Source organism: Salmo salar, chromosome ssa09, assembly GCF_905237065.1.
Source record: "Salmo salar chromosome ssa09, Ssal_v3.1, whole genome shotgun sequence".
NCBI lineage: Eukaryota > Metazoa > Chordata > Actinopteri > Salmoniformes > Salmonidae > Salmo > Salmo salar.
This window is the reverse complement of record NC_059450.1, coordinates 85827300-85849520: the sequence shown is the minus strand read 5'-3', so window position 1 is coordinate 85849520 and position 22221 is coordinate 85827300. Positions and strand designations below refer to the sequence as shown.

The window sequence follows — 22221 nt, the reverse complement described above, 5'->3', positions numbered from 1 at the left end:
TGCCATCTGTCAAGGATGGTGGAGGCAATGTGGTGCTCTGGGTGTGCTTTGGTGGTGGTAAAGTGGGAGATGTGTACAGGGTAAAAGGGATCTTGAAGAAGGAAGTCTATCACTCCTTTTTGCAACCCCATGCCATACCCTGTGGTCGGCGCTTATTTGGAGCCAATTTTCTCCTACAATAGGACAATGACCCAAAGCACAGCTCCAAACTATGCAAGAACAATTTAGGGAAGAAGTAGTCCGCTGGTATTCTGTCTATAATGGAGAGGCCAGCACAGTCACCGGATCTCAACCATATTGAGCTGTTGTGGGAGCAGCTTGACCGTATGGTACGTATGAATTGCCAATCAAGCCAATCTAACTTGTGGGAGGTGCTTCAGGAAGTATGGGGTGAAATCTCTTCAGATTACCTCAACAAATTGATAACTAGAATGCCAAAGGTCTGCAAGGCTGTAATTGCTGCAAATGGAGGATTCTTTGACGAAAGCAAAGTTTGAAGGACACAATTATTATTTCAATTAAAAATCATTATTTATAACCTTGTCAACATCTTGACTATATTTCCTACTCATTTTGCAAGTAATTTCATGTAAACAAGGACTTTTCTAAGTGACCCCAAACTTTTGAACAGTAGTGTATATACCTCTACATCTCTACATCTCTACACCTCTATACCGCTATACCTCTATACCTCTATACCTCTATACCTCTATACCTCTATATCTCTATACCTCTATATCTCTATACCTCTATACCTCTATACTTCAGATGACCCATACATACTGTATATCATATACTGTACACTGCTACCTATTTCCTATGTAGTGCACTACTATTGAACCCATAGGGCCAAAAGTAGTGCACTTTACAGGGAATAGGGTGCTATTTGAGATACAGTCTCTGTAGCTGGTGCCTTATAATGTTAATGTTTGAACAATGGCTCTCACTAGGCATGTAAAGCTGTAATGTTAGCTGGACTCCAGAGTGAAATTAAGATAAAAACATGACGTCTAGCAAGGAAATGTTTGAAGAAAAGCGCCTACGTCAGAAAAAGACATTGTAACTTTAACTTCTTTGGGATAGGGGCAGTATTTTCACGGCCGGATAAAAAACGTACCCGATTAAATCTGGTGACTACTCCTGCCCAGTAACTAGAATATGCATATAATTAGTAGATTTGGATTGACAACACTCTAAAGTTTCTAAAACTGTTTGAATGGTGTCTGTGAGTATAACAAAACTCATATGGCAGGCCAAAACCTGAGAAGATTCCATACAGGAAGGGCCCTGTCTGACAATTTGTCGTCCTTCTGTTGCATCTCTATCGACATTACAGCATCTGTGCTGTAACGTGACACTTTCTAAGGCTTCCATTGGCTCTCTAAAGCCGCCAGAAAGTGGAATGGGGTGTCTGCTGTCTCTGGGCAAAGTACAACAGCAGAGTTTATAAGTGGTCAGCCTGGGGACAGTGAGACTGAGATGCGCATGCACGAGACTTCTCCATTTTATTTCTTTCAGCCTTTGAATGAATACAACGTTGCCTGGTTGGAATATTATCGCTATTTTACGAGAAAAATAGCATAAAAGTTGATTTTAAACAGCGTTTGACATGCTTCTAAGTACGGTAATGGAATATTTTGAATTTTCTTGCCACAAAATGCGCTACCCTTCGGATAGTGACCTGAACGCACGAACAAAACGGAGGTATTTGGATATAACTATGGATTATTTGGAACCAAAACAACATTTGTTGTTGAAGTAGAAGTCCTGGGAGTGCATTCTGATGAAGAACAGCAAAGGTAATCCACTTTTTCTAATAGTAATTCTGAGTTTAGTGAGCCCCAAACTTGGTGGGTGTCAAATTGGCTAGCCTGTGATGGCCGAGCTATGTACTCAGAATATTGCAAAATGTACTTTCGCCGAAAAGCTATTTTAAAATCGGACATAGCGATTGCATAAAGGAGTTCTGTATCTATAATTCTTAAAATAATTGTTATGTATTTTGTCAACGTTTATCATGAGTAATTTAGTAAATTCACCGGAAGTTTGCGGTGGGCATGCTAGTTCTGAACATCACATGCTAATGTAAAAAGCTGTTTTTTTATATAAATATGAACTTGGTTGAACAAAACATGCATGTATTGTATAACATAATGTCCTAGGAGTGTCATCTGATGAAGATCATCAAAGGTTAGTGCATTTAGCTGTGGTTTGGGTTAATGTGACATATATGCTTGCTTGGAAAATGTCTGTGTGATTATTTGTGTCTATGTACTCACCTAACATAATCTAATGTTTTGCTTTCGCTGTAAAGCCTTTTGGAAATCGGACAATGTGGTTAGATTAACGAGAGTCTTATCTTTAAAATGGTGTAAAATAGTTGATTGTTTGAGAAAATTGAATTGGGGTATTTTAGTTTGTGTTTCGCGCCGTGCGATGCCATTGGCTGTTGGCTAGGGGTTCCGCAGGCGGAATGGGGTTCCGCTAGCGGAACGTCTGTCCTCAACAGGTTAAGAGCTTTCACAATGTATATATCAGATGTACATCTAAATGTTGTAAAACTTACATGATTAACTATGAAACTATTTGTGAAAAGATAGCAATGTGATTTTAGCCTTCTAAATGAGAATAGTTTTTTCTTGCAAAACTTGTACCAGCCAGTAGCCACGCCCAAGTGAGCTCAGGGTTTGTGTCAACATGATGGAACCGCCTTTCAGGCCAAAGTGCTTAAAAGGACTCACTCAGAATTTAAATACAGACCAGACTGCGTGGAGCAGTGGCTACACGGCTGAAAATGGTGAGCCCAGAGAACGTGAGGACGTGGTCCCCACCTTGAAATGGTTAAAACTACAAAACTAGAAAATGGTAAGACCCTCTGAAACTCTAGACCAAACATTTTGAGTCTGCAGCTGGGTATTGTGAAGTAGTCTAGGACAATTGACCAAGATGGGAGGGAAGAACAGGTCCCTCTCACCACCGTGTAGTACACCTCTGATGTAGCACACCTCTGATGTAGCCATTCTAAGAACACTCCAGAACAAAAGAAGCCTACAACTAAGAAGGACATTGTGACCTCTGGTGGACAACCAGAGACTTACATCGAACTACTCACCATAGACGGATCGAGTGGTTTCAACAGAGAGACGACAGAGAAAGACATCTTTGTGTAAATATATGTTGCATTTCCAATTCGAATGAGCGGTTGTTAGGGTGCTAAACATTCATATTTACAGTGAGTGTAGTTTCCAAATGTATGTACGATAAGTCCACTCTCTGTCTGTCCCGCTCTTTATCTTTCCCGAACCCCTTTCCATTGTGTAATAAGCCGTCATATCGGGTTAGTCCACTAGGGACTGTTTTCATTATGATAGTAATCAATAACCTATACCATGTGTGTGTTTATGTATTTCTGTGTGATTATTTAGTTTGTTCATAAATAATTAAGCCAATTTGTGCATCGCTGATTCATCACTTAGGTTAGGGTCCGTGCAGATTTACGAGGTCAACAAATTTCAGAATGAGACTGATATGAGGAAATGATTGATTGACGACTGTATGATATCGACATATACTTGAGTTAAGTCGGGAAACGATTAAATAAACTTTTCCTGTGGTGCCCCAAATGTATTTATTTTACAAGGCAAGTCAGTTAAGAACAAATTCTTATTTTCAATGACAGCCTAGGAACAGTGGGTTAACTGCCTTGTTCAGGGGCAGAATGACAGATCTTTATGTCAGCTCGGGATTTAATCTTGCAACCTTTCGGTTACTAGTCCAATGCTCTAACCACTAGGGTACTTGCCGTCCCGGCAGGTACTAATGAATGAATTGATACATGATTCATTTAATAATTATTTGATAAAAAGCAGTCATCACATTAATGATAGTCACATCACGACTCCGTTTCGTTTGCTTTCATTTAAAAAACGTTTTCCAACAGAATCAGCTGTATGAATACACCCCTGATTACGCATAAACACAGCTCACTTTCATAACAGCCACGTTATATTCCTTCTCCCCTCTATGCACTCTCCTCCTCTCATCTTTTCCCTTCGTTTGTGGACTTCAATGAACAACACATCAGCAGTATGTGACCAGGCGAAGAAATCTTTCCAAGCCAAACCATGTCATAACCATTACACACAGCCTACATTGTTGTCCCCATATTAGCTCCAGTAATGTACTAGACAACATAGCTAATAGAACTAATATATTAGTAAACCTGCTACAATCATGCAGTAACGTTACAGTGTTTAGTCAGTAAGCAGTTACACCGGCGGGCCCTGGTGGCAAAAAATTCATAACCTATAAATAAAATAGTCTAGATTTACATAGCCTATAAATACCATCTCTTATGACCGAAAAGAGCATCTGGACAAAAAAAACCAGCAATTACTCACCTTGAATTGGACAAATAATTTTTCTATAATGTGAGTCGGACCGGAAGGATATACTAAAACACGCAAACAGGCCTTCATCCCTGTGATCCGCTGGAGAAAGAAACTGAGATTTTGCGGAAAGAGATCGGGGTGCCTTGTGAAGGTCAGGCGAAGAGTGGCTAATCTGCCTTTGCCATCCGTACTGTTAGCTAACGTTCAATTGCTGGAAAATAAATGGGACGAACTGAAAGCACGTATATCCTACCAACAGGACATTAAAAACTGTAATATCTTATGTTTCACAGAGTCGTGGATGAACGACGACGTTAATAACATACAGTTGGCGGGTTATACACTCTATTGGCAGGATAGAACAGCAGCCTCTGGTAAGACACGGGCGTGGGCCTATGTATATTTGTAAACAACAGCTGGTGCATGATATCTAATGAAGTCTCAAGGTTTTGCTCGCCTGAGGTAGAGTATCTCATGATAAGCTGTAGACCACACTATCTACTGAGAGAGTTTTCATCTGTATATTTCAAAGCTGTCTACATACCACCACAGACCGATGACGGCACTAAGACAGCACTCTGAGCTGTATATCGCCATAAGCAAACACGAAAACGCTCATCCAGAGGCGGTGCTGCGAGTGGCAGGGGACTTTAATGGAGAGAAACTTAAATTAGTTTTACCTAATTTCTATCAGCATGTTAAAAGTGCAACCTGAGGGAAAAAACTCAAGACCACCTTTACTCCACACACAGAGACACATACAAAGCTCTCCCCTGCCCTCCATTTGGCAAATCTGACCATCATTCTATCTTCCTGAATCCTGCTTACAAGCTAAATTTAAAGCAGGAAGCACCAGAGACTCTGTCTATAAAAAAGTGGTCAGATGAAGCAGACGCTAAGCTACAGGACTGTTTTGCTATCACAGACTGGAAAATGTTCCTGGATTCTTCTGAAGGCATTGAGGAGTAAACCACATCAGTCACTGGCTTCATCAATAAGTGCATCGATGACATCATCCCCACACTGACTACGTACATACCCCATTCGTCGTATAAAGGGGACCAAGGCGCAGCGTGTAGAGTGCTCATATTTACTTTTAATGAATATACTTAAACAAAACAACAAACCAACTGACAACAGTTCCGTCAGGTGACATACACTAAACAGAAAACAACTACCCACAAAACCCAGGAAGAAAAACCCCTACTTAAATATGATCTCCAATCAGAGGCAACGAGGATCAGCTGCCTCCAATTAGAGATCAACCCAAACAACCCCAACATAGAAATAGAAAACATAGAACAACCCAAAACACCCCCTGTCACGCCCTGACCTACTCTACTATAGAAAATTACATCTTACTAGGGTCAGGACGTGACACCCATGGATTAGAGGCAACATTCGCACTGAGCTAAAGGGTAGAGCTGCCGCTTTCAAGGAGCGGGACTCTAACCCGGAAGCTTAAAAAAAATCCCTCTATGCCCTCTGACGAACCATCAAGCAGGCAAAGCATCAATACAGGACTAAGATCGAATTGCACTGCACTGGCTCCGACGCTCGTATGATGTGGCAGGGCTTGCAAACTATCACAGACTACAAAGGGAAGCAGAGCCAAGAGGTGCCCAGTGACACGAGCCTACCGGACGAGCTAAATAACTTCTATGCTCGCTTTGAGGCAAGTAACACTGAAACATGCATGAGAGCATCAGCTGTTTTGGACGACTGTCTGATCCCGCTCTCAGAAGCCGATGTGAGTAAGACCTTTAAACAGTTCAACATTCACAAGGCCGCAGTGCCAGACGGATACTCCAAGAATGCGCTGACCAACTGGCAAGTGTCTTCACTGACATTTTCAACCTCTCCTGTCTGAGTCTGTAATACCAACATATTTCAAGCAGACCACCATAGTCCCTCTGCCCAAGAACACTAAGGTAACCTGCCTAAATGACTACCGACCTGTAGCACTCACGTCCGTAGCCATGAAGTGCTTTGAAAGGTTGGTTATGGCTCACATCAACACCATTATCCCAGAAACCCTAGATCCACTCCAATTTGCATACCACCCCAACAGATCCACAGATGATGTAATCTCTATTGCATTCCACACTGCCCTTTCACACCTGGACAAAAGGAACACCTATGTGAGAATGCTATTAATTGACTACAGCTCAGCGTTCAACACCATATTGCCCTCAAAGCTCATCACTAAGCTAAGGACCCTGAGACTAAACACCTCCCTATGCAACTGGATCGGGACATCCTGATGAGCCGAACCCAGGTGGTGAGGGTAGGTAACAACACACCCGCCACGCTGATCCTCAAAACAGGGCCCCTCAGGGGTGTGTGCTCAGCCCCCTCCTGTACTACCTGTTCACTCATGACTGCATGGCCAGGCATGACTCAAACACCATCACTAAGTGTGCCGATGATACAACAGTGGTAGGCCTGATCACTGACAACGATGAGACAGCCTATAGGGAGGAGGTCAGAGACCTGACCATGTGAACAACCTCTCCCTCAACGTGATCAAGATAAAGGAGATGATTGTGGACTACAGGAAAAGGAGGACCAAGCACGCCACCATTCTCATCGACGGGGCTGTAGTGGAGCAGGTTGAGAGGGTCAAATTCCTTGGCGTCCACATCACCAACAAACTAACATGGTCCAAGCACACCAAGACAGCCGTTAAGAGGGCACGACAAAACCTATTCCCCCTCAGGAGACTGAAAAGATTTGGCATGGGTCCTCAGATCCTCAAAAGGTTTTACAGCTGCACCATCGAGAGAATCCATGACGGGTTGCATCACTGCCTGGTATGGCAACTGCTCGGCCTCCGACCGCAAGGCACTACAGACGGTAGTGCGTACGGAACCAGTACATCACTGGGGCAAAGCTTCCTGCCATCCAGGACCTCCATACCAGGCGGTGTCAGGGGAAGGCCCTAACAATTGTCAAAGACTCCAGCCACCCTAGTCATAGATTGTTCTCTCTGCAAACGCACGGCAAGCGGTACCGAGCACCAAGTCTAGGTCCAAGAGGCTTCTAAACAGCTTCTACCCTAAGCCATAAGACTCCTGAACATGTAATCAAATGGCTAACCAGACTATTTGCATTGCCCCCGCCCCTCTCTTCTACACTGCTGCTACTCTCTGTTATTATCTATGCATAGTCACTTTAATAACTACCTACATGTACATATTACCTCAATTACCTCGACACCGGTGCACCCGCACATTGACACTGTACCAGTACCCCCTGTATATAGCCCCGCAATTGTTATTTACTGGTGATCTTGAATTATTTGTTATTCTTATCTCTTACTTTTTTAAGGTATTTTCTTAAAACTGCATTGTTGGTTATGGGCTTGTAAGTAAGCATTTGACTGTAAGGTCTACTACACCTGTTGTATTCGGCGCCGGTGACAAATACAATTTGATTTGAAATACATAACCTGTATATTTTTGCACATACACACAATAGATATACTATTAGTACAAGAGGGAACCACATCGTGGGAGCCATGGCAACTTGAACCATAATAAAGCCAGAGTGTATATTCGTCCTACCCCCTGAACAGTTACATATACAACCTAGCTCATTCACATTGTCTTTTCTAAAACCATAATTAATAAACCATAATAATAAATTAATAAACCAGAATAATGAATTAATAAACTAGAAAGAACATATTGAATGGGATTAAGCCGTGGACCATAGATAGTAAGTGTGTGAATGAGTGACCCATTTTTAGGTTGATGGAAGGAAGGAAGGAAGGAGGGGGGGGCATTCAAACGCATCCCATTTAGCAGGACCATGTCATGTCTTTATCGTACCAATGGCAGGCTTTGTCTGCCTCCCAAACGGCACCCTATTCCCTACATAGTGCACTACTTTTGACCAGTGCCCATAGGTTTTCCATAGGGCTCTGGTCAAAAGTAGTGCACTATGTAGGGCATAGGGTGCCACTTGGGCAGCAGCCTTCCACTAAGCTCCTTAAGAGTTGCTTGGTCCTAGGGATCAAGGTGATAGTAGGGTGGTGGTACAGAGTCACTATTACTGGCTGACTGACTGACTAACTGGCTGGCTGGCTGACTGGCTGACTGGCTGACGCTGGCTGGCTGGCTGACTGACTGGCTGACTGGCTGACTGACTAAATGGCTGGCTGGCTGGCTGGCTGATTGGCTGACTGGCTAACTGGCTGGCTGACTGACTAACTGGCTGGCTGACTGGCTAACTGGCTAGCAGGCTGACTGGCTGGCTAACTGACTGGCTGACTGACTGACTGGCTAACTGGCTGGCTGGCTGGCTGGCTGGCTGGCTGACTGGCTGGCTGGCTGCCTGGCTATCTGTGGGTCTGACTTGCTAACTGGCTGGCTGACTGATTGACTGGCTAACTGGCTGGCTGATTGACTGACTGGCTAACTGGCTGGCTGACTGGCTAACTGGCTAGCTGACTGGCTAACTGGCTGGCTGACTGACTGGCTGGCTGGCTAACTGGCTGGCTGACTGACTGACTGACTGGCTGGCTGGCTGGCTAACTGGCTGACCATCTGGCTGACTGACTGACAGGCTGGCTGGCTAACTGGCTAACTATCTGACTGACTGACTGACTGGCTGGCTGGCTAACTAGATGGCTGACTGACTGACTGGCTAGCTGGCTTACTAGCTAGCTTACTGACTGACTGGCTGACTGGCTAACTATCTGACTGACTGACTGACTGACTGACTGACTGGCTGGCTGACTGACTAACTGGCTAACTATCTGACTGACTGACTGGCTGGCTGGCTGGCTAACTGGCTAACTAACTGGCTGACTGACTGGCTAGCTGGCTAACTGGCTAACTAGCTGGCTGACTGACTGGCTGACTGGCTAACTATCTGGCTGACTAACTGACTGACTGACTGGCTGACTGGCTAACTATCTGACTGACTGACTGACTGGCTAGCTGACTGGCTGACTGGCTAACTGGCAAACTGGCTAACTATCTGGCTGACTGGCTAACTGGCTAACTAGCTGGCTGACTGACTGACTGGCTGGCTAACTGGCTAACTAGCTGGCTGACTGACTGACTAGCTGACTGGCTAACTAGCTGGCTGACTGACTGGCTGACTGGCTAACTATCTGGCTGACTAACTGACTGACTGACTGGCTGACTGGCTAACTATCTGACTGACTGACTGACTGGCTAGCTGACTGGCTGACTGGCTAACTGGCTAACTGGCTAACTATCTGGCTGACTGGCTAACTGGCTAACTAGCTGGCTGACTGACTGACTGGCTGGCTAACTGGCTAACTAGCTGGCTGACTGACTGACTAGCTGACTGGCTAACTAGCTGGCTGACTGACTGGCTGACTGGCTAACTATCTGGCTGACTAACTGACTGACTGACTGGCTGACTGGCTAACTATCTGACTGACTGACTGACTGGCTAGCTGACTGGCTGACTGGCTAACTGGCTAACTATCTGGCTGACTGGCTAACTGGCTAACTAGCTGGCTGACTGACTGACTGACTGACTAGCTGACTGGCTAACTATCTGGCAGACTGACTGACTGACTGACTGGCTGACTGGCTAACTATCTGGCTGACTGACTGACTGACTGGCTAGCTGGCTTACTAGCTAGCTTACTGACTGACTGACTGGCTGACTGGCTAACTATCTGACTGACTGACTGACTGACTGGCTGGCTGACTGACTAACTGGCTAACTATCTGACTGACTGACTGGCTGGCTGGCTGGCTAACTGGCTAACTAACTGGCTGACTGACTGGCTAGCTGGCTAACTGGCTAACTAGCTGGCTGGCTGACTGGCTAACTGGCTAGCTGACTGGCTAACTGGCTGGCTGACTGACTGGCTGGCTGGCTAACTGGCTGACTGACTAACTGGCTAACTATCTGACTGACTGACTGGCTGGCTGGCTGGCTAACTGGCTAACTAACTGGCTGACTGACTGGCTAGCTGGCTAACTGGCTAACTAGCTGGCTGACTGACTGGCTGACTGGCTAACTATCTGGCTGACTAACTGACTGACTGACTGGCTGTCTGGCTAACTATCTGACTGACTGACTGGCTAGCTGACTGGCTGACTGGCTAACTGGCTAACTGGCTAACTATCTGGCTGACTGGCTAACTGGCTAACTAGCTGGCTGACTGACTGACTGGCTGGCTAACTGGCTAACTAGCTGGCTGACTGACTGACTAGCTGACTGGCTAACTAGCTGGCTGACTGACTGGCTGACTGGCTAACTATCTGGCTGACTAACTGACTGACTGACTGGCTGTCTGGCTAACTATCTGACTGACTGACTGGCTAGCTGACTGGCTGACTGGCTAACTGGCTAACTGGCTAACTATCTGGCTGACTGGCTAACTGGCTAACTAGCTGGCTGACTGACTGACTGGCTGGCTAACTGGCTAACTAGCTGGCTGACTGACTGACTAGCTGACTGGCTAACTAGCTGGCTGACTGACTGGCTGACTGGCTAACTATCTGGCTGACTAACTGACTGACTGACTGGCTGACTGGCTAACTATCTGACTGACTGACTGACTGGCTAGCTGACTGGCTGACTGGCTAACTGGCTAACTGGCTAACTATCTGGCTGACTGGCTAACTGGCTAACTAGCTGGCTGACTGGCTGGCTAACTGGCTAACTAGCTGGCTGACTGACTGACTGACTGACTAGCTGACTGGCTAACTATCTGGCAGACTGACTGACTGACTGACTGGCTGACTGGCTAACTATCTGGCTGACTGACTGACTGACTGACTGGCTAGCTGGCTTACTAGCTAGCTTACTGACTGACTGACTGGCTGACTGGCTAACTATCTGACTGACTGACTGACTGACTGACTGGCTGGCTGACTGACTAACTGGCTAACTATCTGACTGACTGACTGGCTGGCTGGCTGGCTAACTGGCTAACTAACTGGCTGACTGACTGGCTAGCTGGCTAACTGGCTAACTAGCTGGCTGGCTGACTGGCTAACTGGCTGACTGACTGACTGGCTAACTGGCTGGCTGACTGACTGACTGACTGACTGGCTGGCTGGCTGGCTGGCTAACTGGCTGACCATCTGGCTGACTGACTGACAGGCTGGCTGGCTAACTAGATGGCTGACTGACTGACTGACTGACTGACTGGCTAGCTGGCTTACTAGCTAGCTTACTGACTGACTGGCTGACTGGCTAACTATCTGACTGACTGACTGACTGACTGACTGGCTGGCTGACTGACTAACTGGCTAACTATCTGACTGACTGACTGGCTGGCTGGCTGGCTAACTGGCTAACTAACTGGCTGACTGACTGGCTCGCTGGCTAACTGGCTAACTAGCTGGCTGACTGACTGGCTGACTGGCTAACTATCTGGCTGACTAACTGACTGACTGACTGGCTGACTGGCTAACTATCTGACTGACTGACTGGCTAGCTGACTGGCTGACTGGCTAACTGGCTAACTGGCTAACTATCTGGCTGACTGGCTAACTGGCTAACTAGCTGGCTGACTGACTGACTGGCTGGCTAACTGGCTAACTAGCTGGCTGACTGACTGACTGACTGACTGACTAGCTGACTGGCTAACTAGCTGGCTGACTGACTGGCTGACTGGCTAACTATCTGGCTGACTAACTGACTGACTTACTGGCTGACTGGCTAACTATCTGACTGACTGACTGACTGACTGGCTAGCTGACTGGCTGACTGGCTAACTGGCTAACTGGCTAACTATCTGGCTGACTGGCTAACTGGCTAACTAGCTGGCTGACTGACTGGCTGGCTAACTAGCTAACTAGCTGGCTGACTGACTGACTGACTAGCTGACTGGCTAACTATCTGGCAGACTGACTGACTGACTGACTGGCTGACTGGCTAACTATCTGGCTGACTGACTGACTGACTGACTGACTCAGGGTATCTTATCTAATCTAATTAAGACCTGGAATTAAGTAACACTTTATTTGGATACAATCCGGACTATCCAAATAAAGTGTGACCGGGAATTCTACTGTAGCTGTACAGTATTACAGAACTCTCTATCCTGCATTGGCCAGGTAGAGTCTGACTGACAGATAGGTAGAATAGCTACACTTATAAAATAGAGTTATTAGTGACTGACTGATTACCTGACTGACTGGCTGACTGACTGACTGACGGGCTGACTGATTGACTGGCTGACTGACTGACTGGCTGGCTGGCTAACTGGCTAACTAGCTGGCTAACTGACTGACTGACTGACTGACTGACTGGCTGGCTAACTATCTGACTGACTGACTGGCTGGCTAACTGACTGACTGACGGGCTGACTGATTGACTGACTGATTACCTGACTGACTGGCTGACTGATTAACTGACTGACGGGCTGACTGATTGACTGGCTGTCTGACTGACTTTGCTGGCTGGTTGACTAACTGGCTGGCTGGCTCGCTGACTGATGGACTGACTGGCTGACTGGCTGGTTGATTGACTGGCTGGCTGGCCTGCCGACTGATTGGCTAACTGGCTGGCTGATTGATTGGCTGCCTGCCTGTCTGCCTGGCTAATGCTAATGTAAACCTGGAGTTATACTTTAACTGGCTACATCCCTTATCCTCATCTCTGTGTGTCCTGGAATTATACTTTAACTGGCTACATCCCTCATCCTCATCCCTGTGTCCTGGAATTATACTTTAACTGGCTACATCCCTTATCCTCATCCCTGTGTCCTGGAATTCCCCTTGAAATGTGTGACTGACATATAGGTAGAAAAGTCACACTCTATATTTCCATAATAAATATAGTTTATCTGCTGAAAAACAACAAGGAATAGGAATGTCAATAATTGGTGTATTTCACAGAAGAATATACTTTATTTAATGAACCTTTTTTTAGACTTGAGGTTATGAGAGGTACGGCTGGCTGGTTGCAAGTAGGGTTACTACTTATTATATTTAATAAACCCTCCTTTAGACGTGAGGTTATGATAGGTATACCTGGCTGGTTGGAAGTAGGGTTACTACTTATTATATTTAATAAACCCTCCTTTAGACGTGAGGTTATGATAGGTATACCTGGCTGGTTGGAAGTAGGGTTACTACTTATTATATTTAATAAACCCTCCTTTAGACGTGAGGTTATGATAGGTATAACTGGCTGGTTGGAAGTAGGGTTACTACATATGCAGCCCTCTTTATACAACTCTGATGTCTATAGGTGAATGTATAACACATCTAAGAGTGTACACTAGTTAGAAGACCTAAGTGACACATCACACCAGTTAAAATACATGTTTTCTACTCATAACTCCCATTACACAATGTTGATTTGATGGTCTCATATTACACAGAACACATCTAAGAGTGTACGCTAGTTGAAAGGCTATGTATTTTCTACTATTGATTTGATGCAGTCTCATACAGTAGGCATCACTTTGAAGGATCTGTCTGCCCATGTATCTTCAGTATGTCAGGGTTCTAAACATATCATTGGTCCTTTTATCTCCTCTTATTAATGTAATGAAGGATACAGCCTTACTAGAGCTGGACTAGAGATATATATGTAAATAAACTACTCTCTCTCTCTCTCACGCTCTCCTTCTCTCTCTGCACATAATGCATATTTTAACAGATCTCTCTACTCTTTTAAATGGAAAACAATCTGAAATAGCTCCTCACTGACTGGGCCTGCCTCTGAATTTTATGGGATATTCTTTATTCAGACTCACCCAACCCTTCCACTGTATACAGTCTAGTTTTTAACGAGAATAAAGGATAACATAAACACCAACTTCTGTCAGACAGAGAGGAGAGAGTCATAATCTGTGACATCTGTTTGCAACAGAGAACGATAACTTATAGAAAAGTCTTGTTCAGTAGCTACTGGTGCCTGACATGAAATCCTACCAGTCAAGATGTTCTTTAATCTTGGTCAATATGAAATTAATAATAATATTCTCAATTTACCATGTTAGCAGACTTAAGGCATATTACATACCAGTATATATGAGCCAGGAGGCAAGGCCTCAATGGGGAAATGGTTCAATATAGCTTGTCAATATGTTTATTTATTTATATCTCTTTATTGATGTTGATAATAAACAAATAATCTTCCATTTAAAAATGTAGTGGCGCATGGATATAGAATCTCACAGTTAGTTGATAATGATCAGCATTATATAGTAAAGAGATATGGTTATTTTATTTTAGATTAGAAACACAACTATGTGTATATACTGTATGTCCTGGGTATACAGTATAGGTATTCACATACTTAAATAAAAAGCTTATATTTCATCATATATAAGGTTTGACAATGAGTGTAAATGTACTCTTCTATTCTTCCACAGAAAATGAGTAGCACCAAGGTTTAATTCTTCCTTATTCAAGGTGTATCCATAGCATTGGATAGGAGGATTAAAGAACAGATCCCCAGGCCACCTCTTCATATACACCAATTTGACTTAGCTTTAATGGATTTGACTTCTTCTTGTCTCATCAGCTAGCTCTCAGGGGTGTGTGTGTGTGTGTGTGTGTGTGTGTGTGTGTGTGTGTGTGTGTGTGTGTGTGTGTGTGTGTGTGTGTGTGTGTGTGTGTGTGTGTGTGTGTGTGTGTGTGTGTGTGTGTGTGTGTGTGTGTGTGTGTGTGATTAAACATTTTAGAGGACTGACATAATTTACATTTTAAGTGGCAACAAGTTATAAGATTGAATTATCTCTCTAAATGATTCGCTCCCATCTTCTCTTTTCCAACTGTGAACAGACAGGCAGGCAGCGGGTTGAGAAAAGTGACATATGAAAAAGAGACTTCAAGATAGTGCAACCTGTTTGATACTTAGGCCCGAGACATCTCAGAATGTCATTTCTTTTAGGATGTGTCAGTCATCAAAGCTTCGTATTGTCCTATAGTTACTGCTTCACTGTGAAGTGGAAGGGTCTGGTTTGCTTAAAGACGATGTTGTTGTTGTTTTCTCTCCACCAACGGAAAAACAAGTGTTGACCAGGACATTGGTAGGTTTGTCTTGAGGGTAGTATGTAAGGCCTGAGGTTTACATACACTTAGGTTGGAGTCATTGAAACTTGTTTTTCAACCACTCCACAAATTTCTTGTTAACAAACTATAGTTTTGGCAAGTCGGTTAGGACATCTACTTTGTGCATGACACAAGTAATTTTTCCAACAATTGTTTACAGAAAGATTATTTCACTTATAATTCCCTGTATCACAATTCCAGTGGGTCAGAAGTTTACATACACTATGATGACTGTGCCTTAAAACAGCTTGGAAAATTCCAGAACATGATGTCATGGCTTTTGAAGCTTCTGATAGGCTAATTTACATCATTTGAGTCAATTGAATGTGTACCTGTGGCCTACATTCAAGGCCAACCTTCAAACTCAGTGTCTCTTTGCTTGACATCATGGGAAAATCAAAAGAAATCAGCCAGGACCTCAGAAAAAAAATGTGTAGACCTCCACAAGTCTGGTTCATCCTTGGGATCAATTTCCAAACGCCTAAAAGTACCACATTCATCTGTACAAACAATTGTACGCAAGTATAAACACCATGGGACCACACAGTTGTCATACCGCTCAGGAAGGAGACGCGTTCTGTCTCCTAGAGATGAATGTACTTTGGTGCAAAAAGTGCAAATCAATCCCAGAACAACAGCAAAGGACCTTGTGAAGATGCTGGAGGAAACAGGTACAAAAGTATCTATATCCACAGTAAAACGAGTCCTATATCGACATAACCTGAAAGGCCGCTCAGCAAGGAAGAAGCCACTGCTCCAAAACCGCCATAAAAAAGCCAGACTACGGTTTGTAACTGCACATGGGGACAAATATCATACTTTTTGAAGAAATGTCTGGTCTGATGAAACAAAAATAGAACTGTCTGGCCATGATGACCATTGTTATGTTCTGAGGAAAAAGGGGGAGGCTTGCAAGCTGAAGAACACCATCCCAAATGTGAAGCATGGGGGTGGCAGCATCATGTTGTGGGGGTGCTTTGCTGAAGGAGGGACTGGTGCATTTCACAAAATAGACGGCATCATGAGGTCGAAAATGATGTGGATATATTGAAGCAACATCTCAAGACATCTCAAGACATCAGTCAGGAAGTTAAAGCTTAGTCGCAAATGGGTCTTCCAAATGGACAATGACCCCAAGCATACTTCCAAAGTTGTGGAAAAATGGCTTAAGGACAACAAAGTCAAGGTATTGGAGTGGCCATCACAAAGCCCTGAACTCAATCCTATAGAACATTTGTGGGCAGAACTGAAAAAGCATTTGCGAGCAAGGAGGCCTACAAACCTGACTCAGTTGCACCAGCTCTGTCAGGAGGAATGGGCCAAAATTCACCCAACTTACTGTCGGAAGCTTGTGGAAGGCTACCCGAAACATATGACCCAAATTAAACAATTTAAAGGCAATGTTACCAAATACTAATTGAGTGTATGTAAACTTCTGACTGACTGGGAATGTGATGAAAGAAATAAAAGCTGAAATACATAATTCTCTCTACTACTATTCTGACATTTCACGTTCTTAAAATAAAGTGGTGATTCTAACTGACCTAAGACAGGGACTTTTTACTAGATTTAAATGTCAGGAATTGTGAAAAACTGAGTTTAAATGCATTTGGCTAAGGTCTATGTAAACTTCAACTGTAGTTCCTGCTCCTGTTGCTTTGCTTCCTGACCAAACCTCAAACCAACGCATGAAGAATGTTATACAACCAACCTCTGCTTAAGCTGCTATGACAATCTAGCTACATACACATGAACGTAATTCATACACACACACACGCACGCGCACACACACACACACACACACACACACACATACACACATACACACAAATACTCAATCCCCCCACACACAACCAATACATAAGCCACTACTATTCATTTAATCATGTCATTCCATCTCTTGACATGACTAGAGCCTCTAAACAGGAACCTGGCAGCAGCTTCACCAGGAGTCTCTAAACAGGAACCTGGCAGCAGCTTCACCAGGAGCCTCTAAACAGGAACCTGGCAGCAGCTTCACCAGGAGCCTCTAAACAGGAACCTGGCAGCAGCTTCACCAGGAGCCTCTAAACAGGAACCTGGCAGCAGCTTCACCAGGAGCCTCTAAACAGGAACCTGGCAGCAGCTTCACCAGGAGCCTCTAAACAGGAACCTGGCAGCAGCTTCACCCGGAGCCTCTAAACAAGAACCTGGCAGCAGCTTCACCAGGGGGCCTAAACAGGAACCTGGCAGCAGCTTCACCAGGGGGCCTAAACAGGAACCTGGCAGCAGCTTCACCAGGGGGCCTAAACAGGAACCTGGCAGCAGTTTCACCAGGGGGCCTAAACAGGAACCTGGCAGCAGCTTCACCAAGGGGCCTAAACAGGAACCTTGCAGCAGCTTCACCAGGGGGCCTAAACAGGAACCTGGCAGCAGCTTCACCAGGGGGCCTAAACAGGAACCTGGCAGCAGCTTCACCAGGGGGCCTAAACAGGAACCTTTCAGCAACTTCACCAGGAGGCCTAAACAGGAACCTGGCAGCAACTTCACCAGGAGGCCTAAACAGGAACCTGGCAGCAACTTCACCAGGAGGCCTAAACAGGAACCTGGCAGCAACTTCACCAGGAGGCTTGGAGAACCCAGAATCGACCAGTAGCAGTATGTTGGTAAAATCACTGGGGAAGCCAAGCCCCCCCCAAACAATATATATAACAACCTATGTTTTGTGATAATTGCACTGTTTGCTCTATAATCTGTTAGTTCATATGCCTTGCCACCCTGATATATACATTAGGCCGAATTCCAAGACAATAAGAAGACACAGTGGTAGAATAAATTCAACCACACCTTTGTTTCATCACAAAACCAGAGAGCAACCTCTGTCCGGTGAAGTCCACAAAACAGTTACATGACCTACAGCATGGTCAAGCAAGCTATTGTTGCCCACATTTTCAGACCACTAAACAACTATTGGTTTAGAACCATAGAGAGTTACCTCAAGTCGCACAGAAAACAGGAGCTGCCTCCACTACGTCAGCACCATTTCAACATCATCAAATCACCTCTTCTTAGTCTAATACAGTGACAACTAAAAGATACCAAAAACTATTTGGTCCAATCAACGTAAGCTAAATATGATTGGGCTGTCCATGGTTCTGATTTCTGTGTGTGTGTGTGTGTGTGTGTGTGTGTGTGTGTGTGTGTGTGTGTGTGTGTGTGTGTGTGTGTGTGTGTGTGTGTGTGTGTGTGTGTGTGTGTGTGTGTGTGTGTGTGTGTGTGTGTGTGAGATGCAACAATTCAATTCTACTATGTTATTTAAAAAATGATCAAGGGCTGGTCAAAGTCCCTGACATACCGTACGGGTTTCATTCTGTAATTTCTGGGCTTTTTGTTTGTTTCTGTTGTTTTTGTGTGGCTTAATCCAAATTGTATACTTATTCAAGACTCTTGAAATATTTCCTCTATACAGCCAAAATGTACCCTTAACATGTGACTGTAACTACGCTCTTTAGTAAAGACAGCAAAGATAAGCTGTGTATGTATGGTACATGTTCTTTATGTGCTTTCGAAATAAAAATTAGTGTAAAAAATATATAATAATTATTAAGGGAGGCCAAATGCTCAGTGGCTTTCCTCGCATTCAATGCTACGGGCGGCAACAACGTCATACTCTTTTTGACCAGACAGCATCAGATAGATGGGCTACACCTACTGAGACAGAGGGGCGCTGTTTCACTCGCTCGGATGCTTTCTCCTGTGAGATACATTCAGCCTCTTGCGAATTGAAGGAAAATTATGAAACACAGAGCAACAACTTTTGGGGAAAGACTAGCTTCCCAAGAATACACGCCATTGCTCAAGAGCCTGGCTCCACCACTAGTTCTACAATGCTGTGAGACACACTATAAACATCAAGTTTTCTGCCTTGCTTTGAATCAGTGGGCATGGTAAAGGTGATGACAGGACCCATTAGGATTCAATAAACAGGCAGTGAAGAAGTTATCCTCTCTCTCTCTCTGTGTGTGTGTGTGTGTGTGTGTGTGTGTGTGTGTGTGTGTGTGTGTGTGTGTGTGTGTGTGTGTGTGTGTGTGTGTGTGTGTGTGTGTGTGTGTGTGTGAGACATAATAAAATACTTAATATAACATATTTGACTATTATTTGATGACCGCAATTATGAATTACTTTATAAAAACTCTTTAACTACAAGCCTTTATATTGCTGTGTCTGTCAAATTATTTCTGGCAATGAGTGATGTCATCATAACTGTACAACTTAATAATGTGTTCTCTTTTCTCTGAATATGAATGATGTTGTCATCATGACTGGTGCATGGGAGAAAAGCAAAAACAACCCATATTGTATTAGTAGGAGAATCGGATTTGAAACAGCAGGGACCTGGGAAAAGACCAGTTTGGGCTACGGGACAGGAATAGGAATGGAGAAGGGGACAGGGGGAGAAGGAACGTTAGTAGCATGCCTAATCCATTACCTTATACTAAAAGCACACACCGTCAAATCAAAATAGACACAGTACAATCTGGTGTCAAAGTTGCATGCAAAGGATCATAAGGGAAGGAAACGTATATTGGGAGACAGAACATCAATTCAAACATGTAAGAGGCGTCCAACATCGAAAGCTTCTATGCAATAATGTGGCTAAGTTCTCCTTTGCGCTATAGGCTATATACAAAGGTAAGAATGAGCGGGAATAGGAAGGGGAATATCTTATAAATGCCTTGGTTTTAGGGGAAACAATTATTCACTGAATCACCATGACAACTCCTTGTCTGTATGTTCTATCTCCTCTCCTCTCTCCCCCTCTCATCTCCCCCTCCTCTCCTCCTCTCTCCCCATTGCAATTCAGCCCTCTAAGTTATTTCTTCCTTCACCCCCTGGAAGACTACAATGAAGCCATTTTACTCAGCTTGCTAAACGTCCGGGAAAATAAAGAAAATGCAAAGAGAAAACATTCAGGGAAACCAGCAAGTTTGAATGTTAAAAGATGCCAGTTTTATAGCCCTACAACTCCATGACAAAATAGCTTGCTCACAGTAAAATAGGTCGTTTTGATTTTCAATACTTCATCAAGTCAAAAAAAATAAACCACGAAAATGCATTATTTGAGTAGCCTATAACACGAGACGAGCAGAGCATTGCTCCCCACTAGAGCAAAGCGACATCGTTTTATTGGGCATATGGAGACGCAGACAGGTGGACTCGCATAATCATTTACTAACACTGGACGGTATTAACAACTATGTAATAACTGTGTAACAACAATAAAAAAATCAATAAAACACTAGCAATGAACAGTAGCCTAGGATAGTAACAACAACATAATAACATCCGTGATTATTATCGTTGATATAGCATGATAAACAGGCCTATCTGTAATTATAATACATAAACGTCTCGAAAACAAATAGGGGCACATTTTACGCATGACTTGAATTTGATCGATAAAAGAGTCCAACAACAGCCCAAAATCTATGAATCTAGTCAGAACTTGTGGACCAACATATTGGCAATTGAAATCGGATACAGCAGGTCTGGACACGCGCCCATTTCAACCAGAGATTCACTTGCAGTAGCGTTAAACCTATACCAAGAAAAAGACTCCTCTCTCCTCTGGCACCCACATTTATGGCCTTATAATTTTGGGAATGTTTTGTTATATGAACATTCATTAGCCACAGGAGCTTCGGTAGGCGTAGCGCATAGAATTCTCAATCACAGCCGATGGTCAAGCACCCCAGTAACGCACGGCACAGACAGGCCAGCGACAGGCAGACCATAGCTCAAGTAACAAGTACTCAATTTCACCATCACTAAACCCGGGACCGACACCAGATATATTCAACCATGTGACTTCGTTCCCTGCACTAGAATAAAGGATCCCAATGCATGAGACCAGACTACCCAACACAAACAGACATTTAACTTTGAGCTCAAATTTCATTTAGCTCTCTCTCTCTCTCTCTCTGTCCTCGACACTCAAATTAAAAGGCACGCGCATCACTGGACACCATGTCCAGCTTCAGCACCGGCTGAATAGAACACATCAGTGTCTCACTGCAAAGTAAAATATTCCATGCATATAATCAAATAGGCTATTGAGATGCATTTTATAGCTACATTAACAGTAATTTCAGCCAAATGTCACCCTGAAAATGTTCTAAGAATAACAGAATACTAGCTCTTAATATTCAAGTGTTGCCTGTGACTCACCTGCCTTGGCGAGATGCAAATTCCCCCATTACATTCCTGGTATTTTCTTTAGAAAAAAGCTGGAGACAATATTTCTGTGCACTTTACTTTCAGTTGTAAATAGTCCTTGCAGATATCCTTATAGTGTATTACTTTGATTAGTTTCAGAATTACATTTCCCAACATAAAGATCTTTCAGCAGTTTCAGTCCGTTCATATTTTCATATTTTTTTCCTCCGTTTTCTCCTCGGCTAGACTCCTCGGTCAGCGCTGTACGTTTGACGTTCTTCCCTTGCCTCTTCGTGAGTTCGCTCCACCACACACACGAGCTCTACCAGAGCGCGCTGCGCGGTCCCGGCTCCATATTCGGGAAAGCTAATAGATGTGAGAGTTACTAAGTAACCAAGTTCACACGCATCCTACATGAAAAAGAAAGGAGGACGCGGCTTTTTGCAAATGTCTTTCCCGAAAATAAGAAATGATCTCACTGCTGTACAGTGAGATTTTGACTCTTTGTTTATGCTTATGATGAAAATGCTGATCCAAGTCACGTGGGCTTGGCAGTGGCACAGGGCTTGTGTGGCATCGCATGCGTCACACATTCTCAATGGATTCAAAAGGATTCTTAAAAT

General features: G+C 44.1%; 1 protein-coding gene across 3 annotated transcripts in view; it reads right to left on the bottom strand.

Moving 5' to 3' along the window:
• LOC106592156 (neuroligin-3) overlaps positions 1-21979 on the bottom strand; it is a 558014-nt gene extending 536035 nt beyond the window's left edge. For 2 of the 3 annotated variants that reach the window (XM_045724149.1, XM_045724150.1), the window contains exon 1: positions 21611-21977. The gene's annotated coding sequence lies outside the window, so the exon portion shown is untranslated. Of the gene's footprint in view, positions 1-21610 lie in introns of all 3 variants that reach the window. The other variant, XM_045724151.1, reaches the window with a different exon arrangement.
• Between the last annotated feature and the right edge of the window lie 242 nt (positions 21980-22221).